The sequence below is a fragment of the Felis catus genome, chromosome A1 (genome assembly GCF_018350175.1).
Source record: "Felis catus isolate Fca126 chromosome A1, F.catus_Fca126_mat1.0, whole genome shotgun sequence".
Lineage (NCBI taxonomy): Eukaryota > Metazoa > Chordata > Mammalia > Carnivora > Felidae > Felis > Felis catus.
In genome coordinates, this window is record NC_058368.1 from 236309578 (window position 1) to 236328888 (window position 19311).

Genomic DNA, 19311 nt, shown 5'->3' on the forward strand with positions numbered 1-19311 from the left:
GTCCCAGCCAGCTCTTTACTTCTTCAAGTTCTCTGATGACAATTTTAACAAAAATGTTACTGGTGTTAAACCTCATGGTTCATGTAACTACATTCTGGAAACAATTTTCCATTATCTTTAGGGCTGGCACAAAGCCATACAAAATTATTTGGTCCGATAGCCGGGCATAAGTCTCTTCAGGGATCAAGCTTCCGGCATCGTCTCTGAGGATTCTCACCCCCTGTTCATTTCAATTCACGTGCCTTCAAGAACATTGATTTCATTAATGTATACTTGACAGATATATTCTAGGGACTGTTCAATTCCCTGACAGTATTTGTGAGTATTTCAGAGTATTGAGCTGGCTACGCTACATTGGATGGGTAAAGAGAGAGGAACTAGAATCTGAGTGGGAGAAGGGAGTTCTGAGCAGAAAGAAAGGAGTTAGGGAAGCAGATTGTTGAACGCTTGTTGAAAAGAGTACCTAAGGAAGGGCCAAATGTGAGAGTAGCTTTGGAATGGCAAGACCATGGGACAAAACCATATTAATTATGCTGATTAACATGACCCTGGTTTCACCAAAGGAGAAGACATTTCTGACATTTAGTACTTAAAGCAGAAAAATATCTGGTGTCGATGGGTGAAATATACATATCGTAGGAGTGTGATCTTTCTGGCTATAACGCTATGTTGACCAATGGCCCTTTGTTTGCAGGTTTCCTGCTAGATAAGCAACCTTCCCTTGCCAGCCTTGCAGAGCAAATTGCTGGGATGCCAGGTAGCTCCCCCTTTGTAGGCGAGCACGTATGATGCATTAATTAAAACCCTGGATTGAGCTGCTGAGTGCACATTTTAAGAGTGGCATTGAGTTATTTGCTACCTTTCCCTGTGAACAGATTTTATAAGAAAGTTGAAACTCGCCAGTAGTGCTGGCACGCTGCCCAATTCCAGATCTTGAGTGTTTTGTTCAGAACCTTCAACTGGACGGAAGGCAAATATTATTCCTGTATGTGAGCCCCTCCTGACCTCCCAAGAAATGTCACAGCAGCGATGATGGCGACAGATTACTACTTACTGTGCACTTTAAACTCTCTGGTTAAAATCTGTCTACGTCATGTTTATTTTCATTTTTCTCTGCAATTTGTTTTCCATGCTGAAGCCCGTTCACGTTTGTGCATATAAATTATTCCAGCCTTGAACGTATATTTGCCAGAAGCGCAAATGAAATCAACAAATATTTATAAGGCGCGTGGTAGGCACGGGATAGCACGGTCCAGGTGGCAAGCAAGCATAGGTCGTCCTGTAATTCGGTCCTATAGGTAAGGAGACAAGTGCGGCTGGGATAAGATTCCCATCAACTGACCTGGCTAAAACAAAAATGTTTCCCTTATTGGAAAATGGAATCGGCTACCTTCCGTAAGAATTTATTTTGAATTAGTCAGATAAAACGTGGTACTAAACATATAGGGCTTGGAGACTATTGACTAGGCACCCTCTGGGGGTTTAGAGGAAGCAGAGACCTTTCATGGACCCCCAAGAACCCAGAGTCCAGTTGGAACACATGTCCACCAGGAAATACAAACACAAAACAAATCACAAAACTCATGTCAGGGAGGGAAATGACACAGACACCGCTCTGTCTCCACCATGGATGTGGCAGACATAGGCACACAACGTCCATGCTCCATAGCTGGGAAGGGGCCGTTTTCCTGCTTTGGGAATGGATATGGTAGCACACGCACTAGAAAACACAGGAGTTGGGGCGCCTGGGTCGCTCAGTTGGTTGCTCAGTTGGTCCGACCAGCTCATGTCATCTCACGGTTCATGAGTTTGAGCCCTGTATCGAGCTCTGTGCTGACAGCTCAGAGCCTGGATCCTGCTTCTGATTCTGTGTCTCCCTCTCTCTGCCCCTCTCCTGCTCATGTTCTCTCTCTCTCTCTCTCTCTCTCTCTCTCTCTCTCTCTCTCAAAAATAAATAAACATTAAAAACTTTTAAAAAATAATAAAACACAGGAGTGTTTGAGGCATCATGTTCACTTTTTTTGAGGGAATTTTGTGATTCCTTTTTTTGACAGTCATTCTGGAGTGTTTCCCTTGTGGCTTTGCCCTCACAGTTGATGAAATACTGTTCGCCCCGGGGATTCCTAATGGGCATCCCAGACCAAGGAGAGAGTGAAGAAAAGGTTTCCTAATTAACGGTGGCCTGCTGCCACCGTGAATGGAAATCATATTGAAATACCGGTGGACGTTTTAGTATGCATTGCGTTGCATATTTAAATATTTAAATTCATGTTCCAAATTATAGAAAACATGAGTTTCCAAAGCGAAAGGACGGGATTTACAAACAAAAACATTCCTGACAGTTGCATGAGTTCCCATTGAATTTAATTGCCATTCTGAGATTTTTATCATTGTATAATCCGTGAACATATTTTGTAATTTCTTGGTTGAAAGATCAAAAATTTCACTGCCCACCGTTTTTACAACTTTTCCAACCACAAGACATCAGTGTCCAGTGTGGCACAAGAAAGCCATAGAGATCGTGAGTAGCATCTCATTTCTTACGTCTTTGTACTTGGTCTTCCTATTCAAAGTCGGGGGCTTGTGGGTCAGAGTCAATGCCTGGTTCCAGAGCTTCCCTCACCCCGTGGTATGCCACCTTCACGTGCCCTTGCCAGGTGACCGCTTCAGCAGGCAGTCAGGTCTGCCTTCGTTCTTCTTGACCTGTGTAGAGTCCTTACGGATCTGCACTCGACTCTACCCTTCACAGAGCTCTGCTCGGTCCTCTGTCCCGATATGCGGAGTGTTTCCTTGTAAAGAACGATCTTCTGGAGACACTTTGGGAGGAGGATTCCAGGACTGTATCATCTCTGTTTCTTGACATGGTGGAAATTTGTTGCACTCCCACTGAGCATTAGATTTCTTAAAGACATAATAAGTTCATTCCATACAGTTTTTACAACATCACAACATGAATTTAATAAATAGCATATCGAGCCTATGCTAACTATATATGCACACTAAGGTATGACACCCAACTTCAGAGGTCAATGAACCATGGGGAGGGGTGAGGTTCCTGAAATGGGGAGGGGTGAGGTTCCTGAACTCTGCACACCTTGCCTCTTATAGTTGAGCCATGCCTCATTTAATGCATTTAAGTCCTCCTGGTGATAATCTGGGGATGCCTGTGATGCAGCATATAGGAATCTTTGCGCTATATGGGAATCTTTGCGCTATACGGGAATCTTTGCGCTATATGGGAATCTTTGTGTTATGGACGATAACTGTAGCCTGTTTATGTTTTGCTATAGGAAAGAAACTAGTGTTTACTTGAGCACCAACTATATGCATGTTTCTGTCCCGGATGTGTTCCTCAGGCTAGTGACTCATATGGACAAAGAATTGGTAGGGTGTTCTCCACATTACCTATAAAGAAATCCAAGCTCAAAGCAGTTTATATGACTGGCTCAAGGCCACACAGCTGGAATCTAGAAAGTCTACCTCTTGAGCACAGACCTAGTTCCCAAATTGTAGCTCTTCCAACTGACACAGCTTCCTGGACACTACCATCAACATGACAGTTCTCTCCCGAGGGACGTAAAAACTACATTATGTCATGGTTTGGGTGTTCACGAGTCTTCATTCACCCTGAAATCTGAATTCTGGTATTTTTACACGGAAACTCAGATTGTTCCTGCCCATCATATTAATCCTAAACACTTTGAAGAAATAAGTCTTTTATAGGCCTGCCAATCTTTTTCTCTTAAAAATATAACATTTTCTAATCCTCGGAATATGTAGAAAAACATTACTTAAAAAAAAATAAATTCAAAGAGTTGAAATAACTTTTTGAAGTGTGTAATGTGAGAGGTTAGTGTTTTCCTGCCCATTTCCATGGAATAGAACCCTAACCTCATTCTCTAACTGTTGGCTTTTTTGCTAAGTAATTGGATTCGTGAAACTATGACCGTGGCTTTGGGAACACATGAAAAATTTATACCCCCTGTTCTTTATTCCACACGTACGTCTCCCTCTGACGTTGAAGCGAATTCTGTGAGACCAACTTTTTGGATGAGAATTCTGGAAGCGCATTTGAAGCGCATTTGAAGCAAATTCTGTGCAACCAACTGTTTGCAAAGTTACTTTTCTAAGAAGAAGGATTTGGGTCCTATTTTTAATAAAGGAGATATTCAGAATAATATTCTCATGCCGGTGCAGTCTGAAAGACACAGGGAGGATCTGTCAGTGACTCTTGTCAGATTGGGGGGGGGCGGTTAAAGTATCTTCTTTAATATAAATAAACAAATGAGTCAAGAAAAGGGAATCATTATGTTTTTATTAGGTAGTTACTTTTTGTTGAGTTAAAATTTTATGAAAACCATCTGTATTTGTTGAAGTTATTATTATTTTATTTATTTTAATATTCTGCAGAAATGAGTCACTTTGTGACCAAATGTTAGCATTACTGGTATTTTTGGCCACATAAATCTTAGTTGGGGGGTTTCATCCTGTGTCAGCGTCCCAGTCTTCTATTCACTGGGCGCCAGTGACACCCCTCCCCCTCTCCCCCAGCCGTGACACCTGAAATTGTCTTCAGATTTTGCCAAGTGTCCGCTCAAGGGCAAAATTGACCCTCATCCATCCCGGTTGAGAAACACTGTGTTAGGGTAATATCGGCTTATCATATTGAGTATTCACCAGATCCCGGAGACTTTTCTAAGTACTTCCAAAAATTAATTCACTTAATAATCAAAACAACCCAGGGTGATAAGTATTATTGTCCTCAACTTACAGAGAAGGAACTGAGGCTCAGAGAGTTTGGGAATCCAGGCTTGTAAATGGTAAAATAGGGCTCAAGCCAAGGCTGTCTGACTCCAAGGTCTTAACTCTTGACCACTACCTAAAGTTTCCACTCTGGTATTGACAACAATGAAAAATCAGAATACAAGAACAGTATAATCTAGTGATTTCTAGCATCTGTGAAAGCTCGGGAGAAGCATTGGGATGATAAACCAGAAGCTAGGGGACGTGGCTGGAGATCATTTCATATGTGAGGACTGTCTGAGTATCCCTCTTTATACAGCTTTGTTATTTAAGTGACACGCATGTACGACAGTCCACAAATTAAAGCAAAAAGAGGGGGAAAAATATCCCCAGTGGAAACAAACTGAAATATCTAAGCCCAATAACACGTCTGATTGGCGACATAACCATTCAGAGAAAAGAAGAGGTCCAAATGCCATTCGAACACTGTGCAACCACCTTCATTTTCAGTGGAGCTCATTGTGAGGACAACAAGGGAATCAAGAATATTTTAAATCTCACTCACTGGATCAACTGAACATGTTAACAACGGGACATGATTTTTCAAACTATGTAATATATTTTGGATAAAGCAGACAAGCTACTATACTAATATTAGAAACCATGACTGTCAGTTTAAAGGGAAAAAAAGTTACCAAAATAAAATCCAAGACATCAATAAAAATATTGTCAACCTAAATTACCGTTGAAAATATTAATACATACTCATAATTTCATTTGTAATATTGACTACTTTCTGTACACTGAAAGTTCTAGAACCTATGATGCCCACGTGCCACAGCCACACCTTGCATCTACATCTCGGTTTCTAAAACCAGCCCAGGAAACAGAACCAGGGCTTCTTGAAGAAATTGATAATTTTAGGTGTGAGGCAGGCAATTTACAAAACAAGCGGGGATATCTTGTTCCAGAAAGACTAATGCCAGCATATCATCTGCTGAAGCAAGACAAAGGGGATGACCAACCGCCAAATGAGAATGATTTTGGCACCAAGAGCCCTAATAAATGCAAATCAATGCTAAAAAAATCTTTGGAACCATAGTATATGAGGAAAGTAAACAGAAGAGCATTGGTCCACTGAGGGGGTCTACCATTACACTAAAACCCTGCTATGACAATTGATAATCAAAGGTAAAGCACTCACCAGGGATCTTGACACATTTGTAGTCTATACCCCAGTTGAGGCAGGAAAACTCTTTATGAAAGAGTGCCATCTAAGAAATAAAGCAGAATGGAGGTATTAAAAAATCACTATGCTGTAAACCTCCCAAAAGCAAATTGTTGTAGACAAAACTGGTCAATGGATACCAAAACCATTCCTAGTGAGTGGCCAATGAAAGAAAAATGGATTTGCAGTGGCGAGGTCAGTCCGTTAAAACCTTCAAGACTGGCATCCTTGGCAATGGCTGCTCACCAGGATTACGTGCCCAGTGTGGTAGAACGTGAAGCACGTGGCTGGCAAGTAGCTACTGGCTTATCATGGAGAATAAAGGGGATAGAGTCACAAGTTAAATGGCACCTTGTGGAAACACACAAGACAGGACACAGGTGTTCCACAGCTCGTTTGTGACGTTGGAAAGTCGGGGTCGGGGGAGGAACTAGGCAAGGGTTCTAGACCAAGTGAGATTAGAGGCATAAGGAGGCACGCATCTTGATTGCATTTTTGTTGGGAAAATATGCTCTCGGAGGATTGAGTATTGGTGAGAGAAATCTGGTCTTTGCCTGCCAGCAGATAATCAGGAGCTCTTGTTAACTGACTCAGGGGAAATAATTGAGCCCGGTGTAACAAAGGCAATAGCTAATAAAGAAAAGTAATAATTGTGACAGGGTATATTTTATTCAGACATATTTATATGTACAGATATTGTTATCATTTGCCACATTGGCTTTAATAATTAAACACAGACAGTGTATGGTGGCTGAAAGAAGTGATTGTAGTATCTTTTCCAGCATAATGGACCATTTCAATTAAATCTTAAAATGTTTTAGATCATACATCCTCTTCATCATTCCGGGGGAGAGGAAGAGATCTGAAACCCAAATCTCATAACTAGTTAAGTAGCTTTTACCCCTCCCGGGTGAGGAAAAGAAGATTTCTCCTATTCCTCAACAGCTAGATCGACCAAGGAACGTCCTCACATACCTCATGAGGCAGACCCCCACGTGAGCCACACCTTTAGCATTTCTAAGCTAGTTGGCACCCTTGATTTCCCTACCCATTCAAGTTCAAGTTAGTAACTGTTGCACGTGATCCCATAGGCGTGCTAGTTCAGCCCAGGAAGTAAGGCGACCCTGTGAAGGGGTCTTTGCAGTCTTGTGGGATTGGTTCACCCTGGGCATGTGATGGGTAAGGTAGGAGAGAATCAGTCTGCTGGCAGTTGGGCAGGAGGTTCCTTATAAAGGCTACCCTGCATACAGGTCATGGTGAACAGCACTACAGAAATTCCATTCTCTTGGGGCATGCCAAGACAGGCCTTCCAAGGGCATCCTTATAGACAGTGACTTGTGTGTTAGGTAGGATGGCTTGAGAAATGAATTTGGACTGGAGGTTCAACACACAAGTCTTGGCTACTCATGGAATTCAGACTTAAGTGAAAAGGAAAAGACATTTTGCAGAGTGGGAATGGTGTGGTGGCCAAGGATTACGGAGGGAAAATTAGAACAAGTCTGCTTGAATCCCACTCGGAAGAAAGTCAACCATGATGGACTCCACCAAAGCCTCAGCATAGCCGGCGAGCTCGCAGACCTCCGTGTCCTTTTCCGTCACTGCTCTGGGAGTGTAAGTGGACCCTCCTCTCTCTCAACCCTCATAATGTCACCAGTAAATTCTTAATTACTCTCCCAGGCTTTTAAATGTGGGTATTCTTGGGGGACACTCACAGAAGAGAGCGTGAGCTCAGATGACACATGGGCAGGTCCAACAGTTGCTGGCCTGAATGCTCATCCAGTAGCCCAGACTTCCTGGTAACCCGGGTGAAAGGAAGGACCACATGACGGTTGGTGCTGAGCGCTGGTGGCCAGCAGCATGCCTGGTGAGCAGGAGACTCTAAGAGAAAGTTCGATGAACAGGTAGAACATTCTCCTTCATTAGGTGGAAGGTTATGAGACAGCTGATACAGGTGAGGCAGGAGTGAGGAATAGGGAAGCAGGTCTGAACTACACCTCCTCCCATGCCTGATCTCAAATTTAACATCAGCCACAAGGGAAAGAGAAAAGTGAATTAAACATACAGGTCAAATTCTAATCACTTTCACGTTGGTGATATGATGATTTTCTTTCAGGTGACAAAGATGTTAGGAAAAAAAAAAAAAAACCAAACAACAGCGTCTAAACCTAAAGCTGCCCTGAGAAAACCTTAGAAAAACAAACGCTGTCTTTCCTAATGTCTCAAATCTCATCTTTCTTATTGAAAACACGTAGGCATTAACTTTTCTGTTCAAGATTTACAGTAAGCAGAAGAGAAAGATTTCCAGAACTTTTTCTGCTGTCTCTGTGAAGAAACTAATTGACGGCTTAATAATCAGTCATTAATAAATGAGTCCCCTGAATATTTCACTGGTGTGCAGTTATAATGAAATAAAGTAGGATCTCATATAAAGAACAATGACCACAAATTCCACATAAGTCAGTTTTTTGCTTGCTCATCTGTTTGTGTGAGATCTCCTCTCTCAGTGGCCTTCCTTGTGTCCGAATAATCTTTGGTGGGAGAGTCGGGGGTGGATTGACACTAAAACAGATACCCGGAAACGGCCCGTTCTCCTGCTCTGTTACGTTGTCTGTAGGAAGCGTCTGGGGACCACGTTCCAAAATGTGCTTTGACTCTTTAAGATTTCCTTGTAAACCTCTGGTTTTAACCAACGGCGTCTGAATTAAGGAAGAGCTGCCGAATCCCACCAGCTGAACACCTCTCACCCCCCCAGGAGGCTGTGTCCTGCCCAGCAGGACTCAGTCCTCCCATCCTGCATGCGTGCGACAGGCAGGGAGGAAGCGAGGGGACAGTGCGGTATGCGTGTTTCCTCGTGAACGTGTTGAGCATGTGCGCGTGTCTTCGTGTGTTTGGCTGGAAACCCAACAAGGTCTCGGCGAGGGGACAGGAAGCCAACGAGAAGGACCATTTCCACACATAAGTTTCTCTTTTTCGTATGGCCCTGATTTTATTTCTGCATCTTGACTCGGCCTTCGTCAACATGATAGAGCACTGATTGTACTCCATCCAATTAGCCCAACGTCTCCTTGGTCATAAAACTTTATGCAAACTACCGCTCACAGGCTTTGCAGTCCAGGGAAACAATGATAGGCTTATGACTCCCGAAGATTTTTTTGGCAAATTGCTAATAAGAGCACTCTCTCTCTCTCTCTTTCTTTTTTTTTCCCACAAGACCTTCAGCTGATGGAAAAGTAAAAGAAAAAAAAAACAAGGACTGCAGTCTCGTATAGGCAGTCATGATGACAACTCCATTAATAACACGGATCATTAAAATTTATAAAAAGCTATTCTTAATATAGGATATAAATACATTTCTTGGGCAGAGCTATGAAATTTATAACCTTTTTATTGTCACCAGAGGACCTTCCTACTGCTCCCCCCACCGCACTGTCTGCCCTCTATCATAAATCACCGAGTGGTTAATAACCTAGATTACAACCACCAGTTGCCTTTACAGAATTAAATATTGACTATGTGAAAATGTTATTACATTTTTACTGATCGGAAGACCACAGAACAGCCCTGCAGGACACGTAGCTGGACAGAAATATCTGTGTAATTTTTGTTGGAAATACAGTTACAGGGCACTCAGGAACAGCTGATACAGTTTGAGGCAATGCGGGAGGAAGGAAGAAAGTGCTAGCCCCTTAATTTTACAGCAGGCCGAACATATCAGAAGGAAGCCATTATACTGAAGCTTCGTTCGCACCTTATTTTTAATTTCGGAAGCTCCAGGCCAAATGCATGATGTAACTGCCAAGCCCCAAATGTTAGAACAATGTGTCGAGGACGATGGCATCCACACAGAATAAAGCTTATTAAAAACATTGGTAGAATCCAAACAAGAATCAGCTATCGTGCATCACCGAAGTGGACACATCCCAATTGCCTGTTACCTGAAGATCAGGGATCTTGAAATCTCTAGATATTTGAGAGACATTTTCCACTCACTCAAGAGAGAATCAGAACAAAAACGTTTATCCCTAAGGAATGAGTTCCTATGATCACATGTGATAGTACTTGGCGTATTTGGATGTTCCGCAATGGTCTGATACCCCAGGACCGGCGAGTAGCCCCGGACGGGGTGAGTCAGTCTGATTTGGAGACTGATCCTGTTGGGGCAGGTTAAGTAAAAGAGTTCAGAACACACACCTCTCCCCACAGCGTAGTGACGCTGGAAGGCAGTCAGTGGGCAAGTGGACATACTTATGGCAAAGAATGGAAATCCTACTGAGTCATCCAAAAATCCCAGCCTTTCACTGGCTTCTTTCTTTAATCTAAGGAGGATAATTCACTTATCCAAAGTGTACTGGGAAGGATCAATTACAGCATCTTGGCACTGTAAATTGCATACAGCATCATTTTTTTTCTATTCTTTTTCAATAATTGTCATTTTATTTCCTTGACAATACTAAGTATTTTTTTTCTGGAAAGACCCTGTAAGTGGTTGTCACTGTGAACCACATGCTTTCATAAACACACAAATCTGGACAGTTTAATAAGATTAATTTATGAATTTCTCAAATTTACAACCCTGTAAGGAAGCGTTAACACATATTATTAAATTAAAGGAAATCAAAGGCATCCCACTAAGAATGAGACAATACCCATCTCAGAAAATGTAATATTCCAAGTATTTTAGAATGAGATACAAAAGGAATTAATGACTCTCACTGTATGACAGGTTGGTTATATAACCATACTGTTGTGTGTGTGTGTGTGTGTGCGCGCGCGCGCATATTGTGCGTGCTGCGAAATAAAACAGATAGGTAATATTATCAGTGCTATGGAAATTAAATGTTTAGTAAAGAGAAGAAATAGAAGTATGAGACCAAACGTTAAGTCCCGTGATACAACATTTGAATTGGCAACATTCTTATGAATTCCTGTTCTTTACCTGAAGAAGTACCTGTCTTCTGGTTCTCTGGAAAAGTCCTCACATTATACCAAACAGGCAGCTGTGAGCAGAGGCACGGAACAGAACTTGATCGGGCAATGCTGCCCCAGGACAGTCGGCACGGATCCTTGGAAACCCTGCTGATTCCAGGTGGGGGGGAACTGGTTCACGAGATGAGGCAGGGGCATGTTTTGTAGGGGAACACAAGGAAGCTTGAAAGACGGACCGAGTTGTATCAGAAGGAGACAGGAGCCACGGGAAAGGGTTCCTTTTATTCAGAGATGGGATGATGTAGCACCACAGGGTGAGGCTGTACTCACCTCTGCTCAGTTTTCTGGAAGACTCTCAGAAAGCTTTAGGCCTCTGCTCCTCTCTAAGAGTGCAGATGGACCAAAAACCTAAATTCACCTTTCACTGTTTCTGACTCCATCATACGGGCATTTTCCTTGTCTGTGTACTGAGCAGTTGTAATGGGTTTTTAGTTGCTAAGGCGTTGCCCACTCAGTCTGGTTGGAGAGGGAAAGGGGCGCGAATTTAAGAGCTCTCCAACTGTGAGTCCAGCCTCCCCCTGGTTCCACACAGGTGAGGGTCACACACATCTTCATTTCCAGCTCTGCCTCCGTGATGGTGGCCCTTCCTCAGCCCCCAGGGGGCCACAGGATGGCTGTTGGCCCCGCCAGCTCTCAGGATTCCAGCGAGAGCTGGTTGGGTCTCCTGGGGGAGGGAAGCCCAGAGTCAAAGGTGGGTACCCACCTGGACTCCCTCCCCTGTGCTCACAGTTGGGGGGCAGAGGTTCCCAGAGGTTGGGGAAGAGCTGTGGGGTTGGGGATGGGCTGTGCATGGCCGACCCGAGTTGACTGGCGGAGGGCTGATCGCACGGGGAAGTGACAGAACCCATGGAGGACAGCCTTTCACATTCTTCTAGTCTCGTTTTCTCTGATGGAGAAATAATATATATTATTTTTAAATTACACTGAGAAGTTTTGAAATTGTAGGAAACCCCGCAATTCCTAAAAACAATCACCATCACAAAAACGACCAAAATTCAGGGTCTTTTGACAAACTTGGGTTGAAAACGGCGTAGGGCCACAAGAGGAGGAAGGGAGAGCCCATGAAGCCCTTTCGCCGTGTGAATGACATTTGCTTCTAACAATTACAACTCCTCAATGGTTTGGATGCATATCGGGTCATTGCCTTTTTCTAAACTCAGCCGAAGTTAAATTTAAGTGAAATGACTCAAAGGAAAGAAATCTGGAATAGAGTAAGAATAAGAAAACTGGCTTCGACACCTGGATCTCCTTCTTTCTCTGTGTGTGTGGATCTCTCTCTCCCTCTCATATCTCTGCATTTTTGTCACTTTAAAGCTAATGAAATGCATGTACTTCCCTCTCATCTCCATGAGTCATGATAATGAAATGATAACACTACACGTAAGCATCGTAATGTGTCTTAAAAAATAAGGATGTCTCAGCCACTCAAACTGACCGGAAGACCAAAAGCTACCTCTGTTCTTCTAGGCTTTATTCTAACATCCTGTCTCTGCACATGTCTACGCCACATCCATTTAGGCATTTTGGAGAAGAGCGTTAATTCAGACTTTTGTCAGGCGGGTTCTATTCAAATTCCCATCTTGCCGCTTAGGAACTGTGTGAACGTGGGCACACCATCCTTGAATTCTTTGGGTTCCGTGTCTTATCTGTACAAGAGAGGAACCGATATGTAGACTTAGGGTCTGTGCTCAGTAAGTGTTGCTCAGACTCTCTGAAAATAAAATTCCAGGTGAAATTACCTGAAAGGTGGTGAATGGAGGGAGTAGGATATAGTGAATAATTTATATAGCCGGATTTAGGAGTGGCCGAACTGAACTCCCATCAGGAGTTTTCAGCTGATTTCGGGAAGCGGATTGTAAATTGCTCCTCTGGACTCTTTTATTCTGGGTTCAGTAAGGAAACAAATGAACAATCTTAAGTGAGGAAAATGTGTATGCATGTATACATATATGAGCCACTTTGTTAAGATTTGTCAACCCCCTTTCAAAACACATTAAAAAACGATCCTACTTCTCCTTCGTGACCCTGGGGCCCTCCATTTCCTTGCTCCAATCTGGAATGTTTCTTCCCTGGACGCATTCCATGTGCCATCCTGGGATTCTGGGGTGGTCTCTGCCTCCCTCCCACACTGGGTCCCATTTCCTGAAACGTGGTTTTCCATTTTGTTGATTCACATACTTGTTCTTGTAGAGCACGTACTCCAGGTACCTTTTGCAGGAAGGCGTCTCAGTAAATGTAGATTACTGAGATTACTGAGATTACTGTAGATTACCCTTAAATACCTGAAGGTGTCTTTAATTTCCCTTCATCCTCCTTGTCTAGTGGAGCTGGAATTGTAGATAAGAAAGGACTTTTACTCAGATGTTTGCTCAGGCTCGTTCTTAGCCTGCCAAGATCATTGCTGATCGTGACTTCCACACCTGGAATGCTCTAGAATCTTCTCTTTGTTCTCAGAGTTCTGAGATGCCGTAACAATGGGTGTCTCTGGAGGGGTTTATATTTTGATTATTTATTGATTTGTCATTCTTTTTTTAATTTTTTTTTATTTCTCATTCTTTATACTGGGTGATCCACGGTCTTCATGTGGAATCTGGAACCATTCTGTGATTTCTTCGATTTTCTTATTTCTTATCCTCCATTTGTCTGTTTTGTCTTTGATTAGTCTGATAGCGGAACTCATGGACTGATCTGCAGTTTTCTCATCCTTTTTGCTCCCAATTTTCTACCTCTTAGTCTTCTTCTTCTAACATATGAGTTTGTCAATTTTGTTTTCTCATCCGTTGAAAAAAATTCCACATACATATGTATAATTCATACGTTATACATCAACATACACATATTTGTAGATTATATATAATTCACAGATACACATATTTATACATTACATATATTAATTTCCCAGAGTATTCTCTTGTTTCTTACATGTTTACTTTCCCAGCATCCGGTTCTTGGTCAGTGGATGCAAGTCTCCCTGGGGCCGTTTTCTCCTCCCTGCCCTGGCCTCGTTCACCTCCTGCTCTTTCCATCTCTGTCTGTCCTGGTCTCTGGCTTCCTTCGAATGTCTGGTGCTTCCTGGGTCTCCATGCATCGTTGAGAGGCAAGTGAGAGAGTCTTTCCAGGCTCTGGATGGAGGAGAGTCTGTGGCCTTGTGGTTCTGTTTTGAGGTGGTGGAGGATGGATGGATGTGCTTCACCAGGACTATCCAGATGTCAACACCTATGTGTCTTTTCTCCTACCCCGACTCATTTCCTCAGATAGAAATCGTCAGTGTCTCTTGGGAAAGGAAAGCTGATCAGTCGGCAGTGGATGAACAGGAGTCCATGGATCCCCGTGGTCTGGGTTGCAGACTCCTGCTGAATCAGCTATTGGGAACAGTTCTGACCTCCTGTTGCCTCTAGAACCATGACCCCAGGGAGCGCCCTCCTCTGTGCCGCCTGGGTGGAGAAGGGTGGTCCCTGATGTACATGCATAGACAGGAGTCTAGAGGTGCTGATACTTCTGATAAAGGTGGGTTTGCCTTTGGGGCACCCGGGGGACTCGGTTGGTGGAGCATCTGACTTGAGTTTGGCTCAGGTCGTGATCTCACGGTTTGTAAGTTTGAGACCTGTGTCAGGCTCCAAGTAGACAGCATGCAGCCTGCTTGGGATGCTCTCTCTCCCTCTCTCTCTGCCCCTCCCCCACTAGGGCTTCGTGTCAAGATAAATAAATAAACTAAAAAAAAATGGGTCCACTTTTCAAGACCCTCTGCGCTCTGCCTTCAGTGGGGCCTGGTGCCTTGATCGCCTGCACCTACCAGGCTTCTAGAACTTGGCCATGATACCCCCCCACTACTGGGGGAGCTCTAATTCTGGTGCCCTGAAATCCAAACCCAGGCATTACTTCTAACTGGGAAAATGATGCTGCATGATCTCTAAGCTTCAGTCAAAAAAGAGGATGCAACTTGAGCCCTGTTAGGAAAAAAACAACCTCAGTGATGGAGCCCTGAGGGTGAGAAGTCCAAGGTCTCCATGTTGGGAGGAAGTCCCAACCACTGGGCGAGGTCAGGTACAGAGTCAGATTCAGACCTCCAGCCTTCAAGTCACCCTGAGGTTTTTGGGTCCTCCCAGCTCGGGCCCCAGACATCATGGAGCCGTGGCAAGTCTGCCCTGCTTGGATTCCTGCCCCTGTGGGGGTGGCCAGCCCATCAATAGGGACTAGAATACCACTCACCCTTGGATTCCCATTTCCAGTAATGTTTTCATGTTGTCTCCATCTTCTTGCATTTATTCTTTTTTTTTCTTTTCTTTCGTTCTGTTTTTTTTTTTTTTTTTCAGAGAGAGACAGAGAGAGTGAGAGTGAGGGAGGAGCACAGGGAGAAGGAGAGAGAGAACTCCAAGCGGGCTCCGTGCATGGCACAGAGCCAGAGGCAGGGCTCGATCTCAAAACCATGCAGTCGTGACCTGAGCAGAAGTGAAGAGTTAGACGCTTAACCGACTGAACCCCCAGGTGCCTCTATCCTCTTTGTTTTATTAGTCCGTTCGTTCACATCCACACGCTCCCATTCTATTTGGTACTAATTCAACTTAGTATACATTTGATATATTCAGAATTATTTGTTGCGTGGAAGAAAAAGAAAGAGCATGTCCGCCATGGTGCCTGTAATAAAACCCTCAATCCAGATCTTACCCTATATGAAACAATACAGATTGGCAATTACAGTTTTTGTGTCAGTCAATAGTTGACTGAGGCTGAATCCCAACCCACCCACCCGTGAGCAAAGCCTTCGGGGAACTGCGAATTTATCCGGGTCTCTGGTCTTTATGATCTGATCCAGGATGAGCGCAACGCAGAAGAACCGTCCCCTCCATCCTTGTCCCAAGGCCCTCCTGCACCCTTGGGAAGGCGGCGGGCCCGTGCCAAAGCTGTGATGGGCTCCCTCCGCCGCCTGATTGATGAGGCCGGGGGCTGACTGACGTGGCTGAGCCATCCGTATTCATTGTCAAGACTGACAGCAGGGAACACTTTGGACTCTGTTTGCTGTTCTGTGGTCTGTTTTACAAAGTGTGCACAGACCTGACCTCGCACCCAGGTATTAACTTACAAGCTGGGAGAACGTGGCCCGCGTTAAATGATGTCAAGTGTTTGATTCAAGTAATACATTACAAGGGATTTACGCCCTCTCCTAAAATGCAAGCCAAGGGAGCCTCTTTTCCTGTGCCCTCGAGCTTCTCCCAGCACTGCGTTTAGTGAAAGAAAGAAAACGTAACGCGGGATCTCAATACCACACACGCGCGGTAGCAATAAATAGAGATGGACAGGTAAGCGTTCGAATTAGAAGGGCCGCATTTCAAAAAGGAATTCTGTCTGAGTAGCATTTTACTTAAACACGTCTTGGTCTACAGGAATAAACTGTATACGTAACCGTTTTTACTGGAACGCAGAATGCTGTCTTTGGGGCGTAGTTTTCCTGATTACCCAGACTTTCTGTTAAGGTTACTTTCATACTTATATGCAAAATAAATTTGAACTCGTTAGGGAAGATGTCTTCCCAAGTATAAAAGTCATGCATTGTCTGCATAATTATAAAGCAGGTTCAGAGCCTTGTAATTGTTTTTTTTTTCCTTGAATTTTTCGTTCTTTCTTGATGAAGACAGTTCTGAGAACGTTCCTGAATGATCAATGCACTTTCTGAAACGAACCCCTCCTTCTTGTCCAAACCCCGAAAGTAAAGCCTTTAAAAATTGGAGCTCAAAAAGATCCTTTTTCTGTGTTGAAAGGAATGTAAATTAGTCTCTAAGAATTTGCCAGGAAAACTTTGTGCGGACATTCATCTCACAATGATTTAGTTGATACTTTTGCTTCCCAGAAGCCCTTACGTTAAACTACTTGAATACACCCTAAAAATACAACATATGGGGTGATTCGCGAGCTGCCCTCTTTCCGGCTGCAGAGGTGCTGGTCTGTCAAAGAGGCGGGCCGGGCAGGGGGCAGGCCCCGAGCCGAGAGACCGCAGAGACCCTCCCTGCAGGCCCGGGCCATGCGGACAGCGTCCTGTAAATTCAGAATTCTCCCAGCGTGCGGACCCAGGGTGCTCTCTTTCTCTCCTTTCTCTCCAAATCAGGGGAGCTCCCGGGGACACCTGCAATCTCTTGACTCAAGGGCAAAGATGCAAACCTTCCTGACCTCGGAAAGAAAAGTATCTGCCGGCCTGCAAGAGAGGACATAACACGACTTGAAATAAGGCTTTCGGGGGGGACAACTGACGTGCGGTCTTAAATCTCCCCGACCATTCGTTCAGCCCACGGTGCCGGGCTGGAGTCCTGCACAGCTGAACACACAAGGGGGGTGCAGGCCGGGGCCCCGTCCCCCCGCGTCCCCGCGATTTCCCCGGAGTGCCCGACGACGTGCCTTCGTGCGTCGGCCGCGCCAGAAGCCCAGGGCGCGTGTGGGGGGAGCGGCCACGTCTGGGGACACGGCGCCCGAATGTCTTCTCCCACGCAGCGCCGCGTCACCAGCGGCCCGCGTCTCCCCTGGGCTGTGTGAGCCTGTCCCCGGGGAGGCAAGCCGTCCAAGAGAGGTCTCGGTGCCCTGAAAGAACGGGATGAATCAACTGCTCTGTTCCTCCCTCTTTCGGCCGCCTTGGAGCTCAGGAGCCATCTGCCCTCACCAGTGACAACATGCTGCTTATTCAAATGAGGCCCCTCAGCACAAAGGTGGCCTCAGTGGCCGGTGCAGCTTGCGTCCCCAGCAGGAGCCCCCACTTTGTTTAAGCTTTGAAACTCTCTATCGGAGGCAGGAGAGAGTCGGAGTCGAGAGCACAAAGGGGACCCAGTGTCGCCTGATGCATGAGCCTTTCCCGCGGAATCCTAATGGCGCTGCGCTGAGAATTGACACAGACCGTAGAGGAATTAACAAGAGACGGTTCTTTCATTCAGAGAACGCGGTGGCTTCACTCCTTGTGTGGCTCCGAGCGCCGGGCTTTGAAAGGGCCTTTCATGGCCCAGGAAGAAAACGCGGGTGCGGGAGGGGACATTTCCCAGGCCAGCCGCGTGTGCCTAGCAACTGGGCCACGACGCTCCCAGCGCCCGCGGCCCGGCCTTCCCGGGCCTCCTCCGCGGGCCGGCCTCATAGACAGCGGCGGCCGGTGTGGGTGCGGCCCCATAATGAGGCTGCTGTGGGCTTCGCTCTGCTGCGTGTCATTGAGCAATGGGTCACCCGCGCAGTTCAAAGTGCGAGCCACTGAAAAGAGGCACAGTCGCTTCATTAACGATTTGTAAACAGTCTCCAGACCCGCCAACACCTGCACCGGCCCTGGGCGGGGGGCCAGCGGGGTGGGGGGTGGGGGGGGTTCTCTGCCGCTCTGCCCGGGACCGCGGCCCCGCTGATGCCACAGAATCACCCCTGTCCCCGCGGGGAACCTTCACACGCCTTCCCAACAGCCTCAGGCCCAGGAAATCGTGCCTTTTTGCTGTTGAGAGGGTTTTTCAAAAGACACGTGAGATCAGATTTGTATATATTCTAATTTTAGAGGGAGAGAGAGAGAGAGAGCACAGGCAGGAACAGATGAGGGGCAGAGAGAGACAGAGAGACAGAGACAGAGACAGAGAATCCCAAGCAGGCTCCACCCTGTCAGCACAGAGAGCCTGACGCAGGGCTCTATCCCATGACCCCAGGATCCTGACCTGAGCTGAAATCAAGATGCAGATGCTTAACCGACCGAGCCACCCAGGGGCCCTAGATCAGAGTTTTTAAAACGCATTTATTTATTCTGAGGGAGACAGAGAGAGTGAGCAGGTGAAGGACAGAGAGCGAAGGAGAGAGAGAATCCCAAGCAGGTGCCACTCTCACCGTGCAGAGCCCAACGCGGGACTCGATCTCACAACCCTTGAGATCATGACCTGAGCCGAAACCAAGAGTCGGAGACTTAAGCAACTGAGCCACCCAGGCGCCCCAGACTGGATTGCTTTAATGCCAATAGAAGTCACCCTTGTAATCACTGCAGCCAGTAGGAATTCACGTTTTCAAAGGCAGATGGCGGGATGCAGATAAAGGGGTGCAGAGGGCAGGGATGGTGTCTTCTGGGTGTTGGCGGCAGGGGCGCGCAGGGGGCTGGTTGTGCTGCGGGGACGCCGGCCACAGCCAGCCCCACCTCTCTGCCTCCTCCCCCGGGGTCCCGCCAGCTCCCTGTCGCTGCTGCAGCCAGCAGGCCGTGCCTGCCCAGACCTCTGGGTGCGTCCCATGTCAAGACAGGGCTGGCCCGGGATCTTGGGGTCTAGAAGATGCAACTCGCAAGCGGCCATTTTTCTGGCTGTGTGGCTGCTGTGTCATTTTGGTTACGATGTTCTTCAGAGGCTGTTGCGATAAGCACAGCTCCA

General features: G+C 45.8%; 1 long non-coding RNA gene across 5 annotated transcripts; it reads right to left on the minus strand.

The window, feature by feature from the left end:
* Window positions 1-2091: 2091 nt before the first annotated feature.
* LOC102900491 lies at window positions 2092-13382 on the minus strand. Of its 5 annotated transcripts, none has more exons than XR_006586526.1 (8): window positions 13240-13382; window positions 12697-12840; window positions 12393-12603; window positions 11756-11843; window positions 10908-11621; window positions 7684-7849; window positions 5948-6017; window positions 2094-2901 (listed from the first exon to the last, which is right to left on the minus strand). It is a non-coding gene; the product is annotated as an uncharacterized LOC102900491 (long non-coding RNA). The 5 variants fall into 5 exon arrangements; XR_002736322.2 differs by having other exon boundaries at window positions 2096-2901; window positions 12411-12603; XR_006586518.1 differs by having other exon boundaries at window positions 2092-2901; window positions 10908-11843; window positions 12411-12603; window positions 13136-13382.
* Window positions 13383-19311: the final 5929 nt, after the last annotated feature.